The sequence below is a fragment of the Oncorhynchus tshawytscha genome, linkage group LG03 (genome assembly GCF_018296145.1).
Source record: "Oncorhynchus tshawytscha isolate Ot180627B linkage group LG03, Otsh_v2.0, whole genome shotgun sequence".
NCBI lineage: Eukaryota > Metazoa > Chordata > Actinopteri > Salmoniformes > Salmonidae > Oncorhynchus > Oncorhynchus tshawytscha.
In genome coordinates, this window is record NC_056431.1 from 48,682,600 (window position 1) to 48,694,852 (window position 12,253).

Sequence of the window (12,253 nt, forward strand, 5' to 3'; positions counted from 1 at the left end):
TAACCCTCTGTTCCCCCCATATCCTTGTCCGGAATTGTTTATTGTAAGTGCTTGTGCACATTATGTCTGGTGTGCCACGGGTTTTGAACCCATTGTATTTGATCGTTTTGTTTACGGTGATTTTTATTATTAAACTGCGCCGTTGTAACAGTTTTTGCTCTCCTGCGCCTGACTTCTCTGCCGCCAGTACGCACCACTTACACATAGACTGACCAGGTGAATCCAGGTCAAAGCTTTGATCCCTTACATATGTCACCACCTGTTAAATCCACTTTAATCAGTGTAGATAACGAGGAGGAGACGGGTAAAAGAAGGATGTTAGCCTTGAAACAATTGAGACATGGATGCTGGACTTTGTGTGCCATTCAGAGGGTGAATGGGAAGGACAAAATATTTAAGTGCCTTTGAATGGTGTATTGTAGTAGTTGCCAGGAGCAACAGTTTGAGTGTGTCAAGAACTGCAATGCTGCTGGGTTTTTCACAACAGTTTTCACGTTCTGACCTTTTATTTCCTTTGTTTTGTCTTTATTTAGTATGGTCAGGGCGTGAGTTGGGGTGGACAGTCTGTTTGTTTTTCTATGTTTGGTTTCTGTTTCGGCCTAGGATGGTTCTCAATCAGAGGCAGGTGTCGTTAGTTGTCTCTGATTGAGAATCAAACTTAGGTAGCCTGGGTTTCACTGTTGGTTTGTGGGTGTTTTGTTTCTGTGTTTGTCGCCACACGGTACTGTTTCGGTTTCGTTTCTTCATGTTTCTTTTGTTATTTTTGTATTCAGTTTTCAGTGCTTTTTTTTGATTAAAGTTATGGACACTTACCACGCTGCATCTTGGTCCGATCCTTACTCCTCTTCAGACGAAGAGGAGATCTGCCGTTACAACAGTTTCCCATGTGTATCAAGAATTCAATCACATAGAATGAATGTTTGCTGGGTAAAACGTTACTTTAACTGAGGCCTGAAGCCTAAACTTTACATAAGTATTCATAACACCGTTATGAAGCCGTTCATGAAACCTTAATGAGAGTTGAAGTAGGCCTATCATTACATTAACCTTCATGATTGATGTATTCATTCATCATCATCATGTATAATGACCATACATCATCATGTATGATTTCATACATCATGATCTAACCAAATATAATTAGCTAAAAGAAGAATACAATTTGACCCAGATTCTATCGGAGACTTATTGAGACTTACTGAGGCTTTTAAATGAACGTTATCCTTATTTACACAGACAAATTGCATAGCTAAAAATCCTAGGTCTCTCTAAATACTGTATGTCATGACCAAGCAAGCTAACATTAGCTAGCTAGTGCAATTAATGACGTGCTAGCCACATGGCTATTATCATTGGTTGGTGGTTAGCCATGCAGCTAGTTAGCTAACTTAGCTGCAAGGATAGCTAGCTACTAACTGCTACATTTTTTATTATTCATATCTAGCTATCTTACCTCTGTTTTAGCAGGAAGTCAACTCCGCCATCCTGGGTATGCAGCTTGCATTGCATGATTACACTCTCGCCTCTCCTGTACTTAAAGGAGCCCTGGTCACTGAAATGCCGCCATAGATGCTTCTCTTCGTCTTCTTCTTTTTGTCTTTTTGAATATCTTCATTATCGTTCAGTTTGTGTGCACAGTTTGATTTGATTGGCCGGTTTTGCGCGCCAAGTGAGAAAATAAACACACTAATACACCAGAGTACATATCTGTAATATCTGAATAAGTACATGGTTGTCTCTAGTTGTTACACAGGATTTAACTATTTAAATTAAGTGTAACTTTATAGTTACCTATGAGCAATTTCTATATATTTACTTATTACTCAGTACCAAGTGAAAATACCTACAAACTATTTTATTGCAATGTAAAATACCTTACAGGATTTTTATTTTTAGATTAATAATTAGATTAATTAGAATAAACAAAGATATTGTCCTACTCAATAACATAGAAATAACTATTCTAGTGTTGACTCAAATCTGTAGCCTGTAGTATGGTGAGTAGCTTAGTCTTGTCTTTTTCTTCCCTTTTTAGCATTACAAGTAACAAGGGAAATTGACAACTCAGTCTCGGACTCTGTCTTCATCTGTTTCTTTTTTTGTAAGCATTTTCCCATCCTGGAGTCAAAGAGTTTGTGGTAGAGAAGAACAATATATGATGATTTAGTATAGACACTCTACATTACCCCTAGTTATCATCATCATGATTTCTATAGTTTAGGCATATAGCTAGTTATTGTGTTATCCAGCTGGCAATAATAGTGCTTACTAACAATAAAAAGTTAGCTAGTGTTTAGCTACATTGAAAAGGAACTCATGTTACTCATAATGTGTTGACACAAGTAGGTAGCTAACTAACATTGTTATGCTGGGTGTGTCTAAAGTAATACCCTGAGAACAAGGTTCAGGGAAGATAGCCTAGTTGGTAGGTCCAATAAAAATGCAAGTGAACGTTTGCTAGCTAAGAAAACACTAGGCTAGCTAGCAAAGCTTCTTCTTCTTTAAATTTGTATTGGCGGATCGCAACCGAGAGGTGCATACACCACCACCTACTGTACTGCAGTGTGAAGCAGGTCACGGCCTCCCTATTCATCAATTTCTCTTATCTAGCACTCTGTTTCCGCCTACTGTTCTGGAATGTGAATTCATTACAGTTAGTGACACAAAAAGGGAAGGGGAGAAGGGGGAAGAAAAATGCCTTACCAACTAACCCTACTAAGGTCGATAACTAAGGTTGATGTCCTCACTCACCGCGGAAATCTAATTAGATTAATACAACAATCCCCTTAGAAATCCATCAGTTTAAGCTAAAGATGTTTTTTTGCGTTGGATGCGTCTCAATCCACCTCATGCACCTATGTCTCATTTCCATATTTCCGGTAAAAGTTGACAGAGCTACAGTAGAGACGTGTTTATCAGACCATGAGACATCCCAAAAATCGGTCTTTTCACAAAATCGGCTGTAGCGTCCAAACAGTTTGGGCTACGCACTAATAGTCCCCATCTGTGGAAACGTGAGACTCTCACCTTCTTTTGCTCTAGGATGTGCACAAGACTCACTAGACTCGTTTGAAGGTCCCCCGGTACCATTTTTAAAAGATTATGGAGTATATACAGAACAGAGACTGTTTAGTGCCAAATATGAGGGGTTAAATAGAAAATAACAAACGTTTCCTGGTCTTTCTTACATCTCTCAGATATAGGACAGACACTTCAGAACAAACTTCCATTAGATTGTTTGGGGGGGACTTTGTTGTTCCAAGTAGTGATTGTTATTCCATTTGTATGGGCTAATAGTGGTAAAGCCAAAAATAATTTTAGATTTTGGGGGGGGATACTTCAAAGGGTCTTAAAATTCAAATTCAAATAGCTAAATGATCTTTGGTATGACTTCTTTAAAAAATCCATATAATTAGTAGACACCCCCCTCCCCCACCACCACTACTCCTCCGGCTTAGGCAGAGTTTATATTCTTAAGGGTTAAAACCTCACCACTATTTCACTACTTGGCCCTATCTGATCATACACCAGGCTGGCAGCCTGGGAGGATGGGACACTGTCATTCAACACACCTTGTAACTCTTCTGCAGTAAAATCTTTTACACCTAAGTACCTCTCTGCAGCTGCCACCACAACATATTTTCTATGATTTACGTTCCATTTCATTGGTACAGTTGATAACCATGGTTGTGAATGCTAAGAAACTAACCTTAGGAATAACATTCTTCACTATCACTCTCTATTGGCCTCGGCCTATTCATTGGTAGTCTCTTAGGATCAATCGCCCTGGACACATCTTCATCTTTCATCAATTTTTCCGCTTTCTTCCTGTTTTCTTCCGAGCTACTGAAATATGGTTTTCAATTTCTGTGCCTGACGCCTATCAACCTCCCATCCTTGTCCTCTATATTTAGACTCCAGCTACCTATGCTAAATCGTCCAGCAGAATTCATGTATCCAAGAATGCAAAATCTGATTTCTCTCTCCTGTGTTGACGTTTTTGACCTACAACACTGTCTCTTTCAAGGAAATCTTTCATGTCTGGATTTTGCCCACTGACCATCTCGACCCAACCTTCACTGACCTTCTCACCTTTGCATGATCTCAGTGTCAATACATGGGGGCATGTTCGAGGTCGTCGTTATTTTCAAATCAAATCAAATGTATTTATATAGCCCTTCATACATCAGCTGATATCTCAAAGTGCTGTACAGAAACCCAGCCTAAAACCCCAAACAGCAAGCAATGCAGGTGTAGAAGCACGGTGGCTAGGAAAAACTCCCTAGAAAGGCCAAAACCTAGGAAGAAACCTAGAGAGGAACCAGGCTATGTGGGGTGGCCAGTCCTCTTCTGGCTGTGCCGGGTGGAGATTATAACAGAACATGGCCAAGATGTTCATAAATGACCAGCATGGTCGAATAATAATAAGGCAGAACAGTTGAAACTGGAGCAGCAGCACGGCCAGGTGGACTGGGGACAGCAAGGAGTCATGTCAGGTAGTCCTGGGGCATGGTCCTAGGGCTCAGGTCCTCCGAGAGAGAGAGAGAGAAAGAGAGAATTAGAGAACGCACACTTAGGTTCACACAGGACACCGAATAGGACAGGAGAGGTACTCCAGATATAACAAACTGACCTAGCCCCCCGACACATTAACTACTGCAGCATAAATACTGGAGGCTGAGACAGGAGGAGTCAGGAGACACTGTGGCCCCATCCGAGGATACCCCCAGACAGGGCCAAACAGGAAGGGTATAACCCCACCCACTTTGCCAAAGCACAGCCCCCACACCACTAGGGAGGGATATCTTCAACCACCAACTTACCATCCTGAGACAAGGCTGAGTATAGCCCACAAAGATCTCCGCCATGGCACAACCCAAGGGGGGGCGCCAACCCAGACAGGATGACCACATCAGTGAATCAACCCACTCAGGTGACACACCCCTTCCAGGGACGGCATGAGAGAGCCCCAGTAAGCCAGTGACTCAGCCCCTGTAATAGGGTTAGAGGCAGAGAATCCCAGTGGGAAGAGGGGAACCGGCCAGGCAGAGACAGCAAGGGCGGTTCGTTGCTCCAGAGCCTTTCCGTTCACCTTCCCACTCCTGGGCCAGACTACACTCAATCATATGACCCACTGAAGAGATAAGTCTTCAGTAAGGACTTAAATGTTGAGACTGAGTTTGCGTCTCTGACATGGGTAGGCAGACCGTTCCATAAAAATGGAGCTCTATAGGAGAAAGCCCTGCCTCCAGCTGTTTGCTTAGAAATTCTAGGGACAATTAGGAGGCCTGCGTCTTGTGACCGTAGTGTACGTGTAGGTATGTACGGCAGGACCAAATCAGAGAGATAGGTAGGAGCAAGCCCATGTAATGCTTTGTAGGTTAGCAGTAAAACCTTGAAATCAGCCCTTGCTTTGACAGGAAGCCAGTGTAGAGAGGCTAGCACTGGAGTAATATGATACATTTTTTTGGTTCTAGTCAGGATTCTAGCAGCCGTATTTAGCACCAACTGAAGTTTATTTAGTGCTTTATCCAGGTAGCCGGAAAGTAGAGCATTGCAGTAGTCTAACCTAGAAGTGACAAAAGCATGGATTAATTTTTCTGCATCATTTTTGGGCAGAAAGTTTCTGATTTTTGCAATGTTACGTAGATGGAAAAAAGCTGTCCTTGAAATGGTCTTGATATGTTCTTCAAAAGAGAGATCAGGGTCCAGAGTAACGCCGAGGTCCTTCACAGTTTTATTTGAGACGACTGTACAACCATTAAGATTAATTGTCAGATTCAACAGAAGATCTCTTTGTTTCTTGGGACCTAGAACAAGCATCTCTGTTTTGTCCGAGTTTAAAAGTAGAAAGTTTGCAGCCATCCACTTCCTTATGTCTGAAACACATGCTTCTAGCAAAGGCAATTTTGGGGCTTCACCATGTTTCATTGAAATGTACAGCTGTGTGTCATCCGCATAGCAGTGAAAGTTAACTTTATGTTTTCGAATAACATCCCCAAGAGGTAAAATATATAGTGAAAACAATAGTGGTCCCAAAACGTAACCTTGAGGAACACCGAAATTTACAGTTGATTTTGAGTGTGTTGCGCAGATCTTGCAATGATGTATATAAACCCTGGATTACTGATGCTATAGATACAGTAAAGAGGACAGTCAAACTCGACCAAAGCAATCGATTTGCAATGGAAATGTGTGGGCCGTTGGGGAAAGATCCCGAATATCCTCATTGCCCCCCAGCAGAATTGGCCTACATTTTGGCTATTATTTCTGTGTATTTCACACTATGTTGAGGTAAAAATCTGAGTATAACGCTTGTATGGATGTTAACCCCAACACATGTTCATATCACTTTAAACCTTAAACCTTAAAAAATTACTTTGAAACGACTATAATGACCATCTATTCTAACCAGATTATATGAACGGGAGTAAGCATTTAACAGTCACTTTTTCTAAACCTGAAAAGGGACAACTTCGAAATGTTATGCCGTGAAAACAGCCAAATGTATCAAAATCGGACTTGAGTAACCACATTGTGGACCTGTTACAATAGATATATCATGACGGATTTGACGAATATCCACTTTGTTAGATTAGACATGTTGTATGTGCATTCCATGTTGAATGTGTGTTCCATTGACCCCTTTACTGCATCTATGTATTGGCCATTGAGGGGCTTTGAAGCCACCGGTCAGCCATATTGGCACTCCCCAGTAGCAGCAGTCCTCCATAGGGATGAATGGAATTCTACAATATTTCAGTTGAATGTTTTTTCTTGTAGTGGGGACAGTAACGTTAGTAATCTTAACAATATATTCTTTAAAGGTGCACTATGAAGAAATTGCTTTGCCATTTCCTGGTTGCTAAAATGTTGACCTTTTTACTGCAGTGGAATAGATCAGGTTCACACAGAGTGTTTCTTGTTAGTCTTAAACAAATCTACTTTGAAACAAAATTATACACCTCACACACATGGTTATGGGTTTAGAAAAAATAAGATACCTGTTCGGGCGGTGTTCGGCGGTCAGCGTCACCGGTCATCTAGCCATCGTCGATCCAAATGTCATTTTCCGTTTGTTTTGTCGTGTTTTCCAACACACCTGGTTTCCATTACCCTCATTAAGTGTTGTGTATTTAACCCTCTGTTCCCCCCATGCCCTTGTGTGCAATTGTTTGTTTGTAAGTGCTTGTGCACTATGTTACTGGTGCTCGTCATGTTTTGTACCTATGTAGGTCCTTTTTATTTGCCATTGGTTTTGAAATTAAACTGCTCCGGCTATTACCTATTTCTGCTCTCCTGCGTCTAACTTCACTGCCACCAGTTCCGCAACCCTACTCATTAAAGGGTTTTCTTTATTTTTTACTATTTTCTACATTGTAGAGTAATAGTGAAGACATCAAAACTATGAAATAACACACATGGAATCATGTAGTAACCAAAAATGTATTAAACAAATCAAAATATATTTTATATTTGAGGCTCTTCAAATAGCCACCCTTTGCCTTGATGACAGCTTTCCACACTCTTGGCATTCTCTCAACCATCTTCGTGAGGTAGTCACCTGGACTGCATTTAAGTTAACAGGTGTTACTAGTTAAAAGTTCATTTGTGGAATGTCTTTCCTTCTTAATGCGTTTGAGCCAATCAGTTGTGTTGTGACAAGGTGGTGGGGTATACAGTGAGGGGAAAAGTATTTGATCACCTGCTGATTTTGTACGTTTGCCCACTGACAAAGAAATTATCAGTCTATAATTTTAATGGTAGGTTTATTTGAACAGTGAGAGACAGAATAACAACAAAAAATCCAGAAAAACGCATGTCAAAATGTTATAAATTGATTTGTATTTTAATGAGGGAAATAAGTATTTGACCCCTCTGCGAACCATTACTTAGTACTTGGTAGAAAAACCCTTGTTGGCAATCACAGAGGTCCGACGTTTCTTGCAGTTGGCCAACAGGTTTGCACACATCTCAGGAGGGATTTTGTCCCACTCCTCTTTCCAGATCTTCTCCAAGTCATTAAGGTTTCGAGGCTGATGTTTGGCAATTTGAACCTTCAGCTCCCTCCACAGATTTTCCACGGGATTAAGGTCTGGAGACTGGCTAGGCCACTCCAGGACCTTAATGTGCTTCTTCTTGAGCCACTCCTTTGTTGCCTTGGCCGTGTGTTTTGGGTCATTGTCATGCTGGAATAACCATCCATAACCCATTTTCAACGCCTTGGCTGAGGGAAGGAGGTTCTCACCCAAGATTTGACGGTACATGGCCCTGTCCATCTTCCCTTTGATGCGGTGAAGTTGTCTTGTCCCCTTAGCAGAAAAACACCGCCAAAGCATAATGTTTCCACCTCCATGTTTGACGGTGGGGATGGTGTTCTTGGGGTCATAGGCAGCATTCCTCCTCCTCCAAACACAGCGAGTTGAGTTGATGCCAAAGAGCTCAATTTTAGTCTCATCTGACCACAACACTTTCACCCAGTTGTCCTCTGAATCATTCAGATGTTCATTGGCAAACTTCAGACGGGCATGTATATGTGCTTTCTTGAGCAGGGGGACCTTGCGGGCGCTGCAGGATTTCAGTCCTTCACGGCATAGTATTTTAACAATTGTTTTCTTGGTGACTATGGTCCCAGCTGCCTTGAGATCATTGACAAGATCCTCCTGTGTAGTTCTGGGCTGATTCCTCACCGTTCTCATGATCATTGCAACTCCACGAGGTGAGATCTTGCATGGAGCCCCAGGCCGAGTGAGATTGACAGTTCTTTTGTGTTTCTTCCATTTGCAAATAATTGCACCAACTGTTGTCACCTTCTCACCAAGCTGCTTGGTGATGGTCTTGTAGCCAATTCCAGCCTTGTGTAGTTCCAGCCTTGTGTAGGTCTACAATCTTGTCCCTGACATCCTTGGAGAGCTCTTTGGTCTTGGCCATGGTGGAGAGTTTGGAATCTGATTTGATTACGTCTGTGCACAGATGTCCCTTTAAGAGTGTGCTCCTAATCTCACCTCGTATCCTGTATAAAAGACACCTGGGAGCCAGAAATATTTCTGATTGAGAGGGGGTCAAATAGTTACTTCCCTCATTAAAATGCAAATCAATTTCAAAAATTTTTGACGTGCATTTTTCTGGATTTTGTTGTTGTTCTGTCTCTCACTGTTCAAATAAACCTACCATTAAAATTATAGACTGATCATTTCTTTGTCAGTGGGCAAACGTACAAAATCAGCAGGGGATCAAATAATTTTTTCCCTCTCTGTACAGAAGATAGCTCTATTTGGTAAATGACCAAGTCCATATTATAGCAAGAACAGCTCAAATAAGCAAAGAGAAATGACAGTCCATCATTACTTTAAGACACGAAGGTTAGTCAATACGGAAAATGCCAAGTTTCTTCAAGTACAATCGCAAAAACCATCAAGTGCTATGATGAAACTGGCTCTCATGAGGACCGCCACAGGAATGGAAGACCCAGAGTTATCTCTGCTGCAGAGGATACATTCATTAGTTACTATCCTCAGAAATGTCATCCCAAATAAATGCTTCATAGAGTTAAAGTAACAGATACATCTCAACATCAACTGTTCAGAGGAGACTGTGTGAATCAGGCCTTCATGGTCGAATTCCTGCAAAGAAACCACTATTAAAGGACACCAATAAGAAGAAGAGACTTGCTTGGGCCAAGAAACACGAGCAATGGACATTAGACCAGTGGAAATGATTTGTCCTTTGGTCTGCAGTCCAAATTGGAGATTTTTGGTTCCAATTTTGTTTTTTCCCACCGTAAAGCATGGAGGTGAAGGAGTTATGGTGTGGGGGTGCTTTGCTGCTGACACTGTCTGTGATTTAGTTAGAATTCAAGGCACACTTAAACAGTATTGCTACCACATCATTCTGCAGCAATACGCCATCCCATCTGGTTTTCGCTTAGTGGGACTATCATTTGTTTTTCAACAGGACATTGACCCAACACACCACCAGGCTGTGTGATGGCTATTTTACCAAGAAGGAGAGTGATGGAGTGCTGCATCAGATTACCTGGCCTTCACAACCAAATTGAGATGGTTTGGGATGAGTCGGACCGCAGAGTGAAGGAAAACCAACCAATAAATGCTCAGCATATGTGGGAACTCCTTCAAGACTGTTGGAAAAGCATTCCAGGTAAAGCTGGTTGAGAGAATACCAAGAGTGTGCAAAGCTTTCTACAATGTAGAAAATAGTACAAATAAAGAAACTCTTGAATGAGTAGGTGTTCTAAAACTTTTGGCCAGTTGTGTACATCACGGAAGATCGAAATATAACAAAACAGTTTGCCATGCAGTGGGATGAAGAATTATGTGAACCCTTTAGAATTACCTGGATTTCTGCATGAATTGGTCATAACATTTTATCGGATCTTCATTTAATTCACAACAATAGACAAACACAGTCTACTTAAACTAATAACATACAAACAATTATAATTTTTTATGTCTTTATTGAACACACTGCGTAAATAGTCAGGACTGACTGGGCCACTCCAGAAGATGTATTTTCTTCTGTTCAAGCCATTCTGCTGTTGATTTACTTCTGTCTTTTGGGTTACTGTCCTGTTGCATCACCTAACTTCTGTTGAGCTTCAATTGGTGGACAGATAGCCTTACATTTTCCTGTAAAATGTCTTGATTAACTTGGGAATTAATTTTTCCGTCAATGATAGCAAGCTGTCCAAGCACTGAGGCAGCAAAGCAGACCCAAACCATGATGCTTCCTCCACTGTAGTTTACAGTTGGCATGAGGTTTTGATGTTGGTGTGATGTGCCTTTTTTTCTCCACACATAGTGCTGTGTGTTCCTTCCAAACAACACAACTTTAGATTCATCTGTCCACAGAATATTTTGCCAGTAGCGCTGTGGAACATCCAGGTGCTCTTTTGCAAACTTCAGACATGCAGCAATGTTTTTTTGGACAGCAGTGGCTTCTTCCATGGTGTCCTCCCATGAACATCTTTCTTGTTTAGTGTTTAACGTATTGTAGACTTGTCAACAGAAATGTTAGCATCTTCCAGAGATTTTTGTAGGTCTTTAGCTGACACTCTAGGATTCGTCTTAACTGGCAAGTGTCTTCACTGACATTTTCAACCTTTCCCTGACCGAGTCTGTAATACCAACATGTTTCAAGCAGACCACCATAGTCCCTGTGCCCAAAAACATGAAGGTAACCTGCCTAAATGACTACCAACCCGTAGCACTCACATCTATGAAGTGCTTTGAAAGGCTGGTCATGGCTCACATCAACACCATTATCCCAGAAACCCTAGACCCACTCCAATTTGCATACCGCCCCAACTGATCCACAGATGATGCAATACCTATTGCACTCCGCACTGCCCTTTCCCACCTGGACAAAATGAACACCTGTGTGAGAATGCTATTCATTGACTACAGCTCAGCGCCCTCAAAGCTCATCACTAAGCTAAGGACCCTGGGACTAAACACCTCCTTCTGCAACTGGATCCTGGACTTCCTGACAGGCCGCACCCAGGTGGCAAAGGTAGGTAACAACACATCCGCCACGCTGATCCTCAACACGGGGGCCCCTCAGGGGTACGTGCCCAGTCCCCTACTGTACTCCCTGTTCACTCATGACTGCACGTTTTCTGATGACACAACAGTGGTAGGCCTGATCACTGACAACGACGAAACAGCCTACTGTATAGGGAGGAGGTCAGATACCTGATGGTGTGGTGCAAGGACAACACCCTCTCCCTCCATGTGATCAAGATAAAGGAGATGATTGTGGACTACAGGACGGGGCTGTAGTGGAGCAGGTTGAGAGCTTTACGTTCCTTGGCGTCCCCATAACGAACAAACTAACATGGTCCAAGCACACCAAGACAGTCCTGAAGAGGGCATGACAAAACCTATTCCCCCTCAGGAGACTGGAAAGATTTGGCATGGGTCCTCAGATGCATCCTGACAGGTTGCATGACTGCCTGGTATGGAAACTTCCTGGCCTCTGACCGCAAGGCACGGCAGAAGGTAGTGCGTACGGCCCAGTACATCACCGGGGCCAAGCTTCCTGCCATCCAGGACCCCTACACCAGGCGGTGTCAGCCCGAAAAATTGTCAAAGACTCCAGCCACCCTAGTCATAGACCGTTTTCTTTGCTAGCGCACGGCAAGTGATACCGGAGCACCAAGTCTAGGTCCAAGAGGCTTCTAAACAGCTTCTACCCCCAAGCCAGAAGACTCCTGAACATCTAATCAAATGGCTAC

General features: G+C 42.3%; 1 protein-coding gene across 1 annotated transcript in view; it reads left to right on the forward strand.

Moving 5' to 3' along the window:
- LOC112246682 (parathyroid hormone 2 receptor-like) overlaps positions 1 to 12,253 on the forward strand; it is a 101,301-nt gene that overhangs the window by 45,628 nt on the left and 43,420 nt on the right. The window lies entirely within an intron of this gene.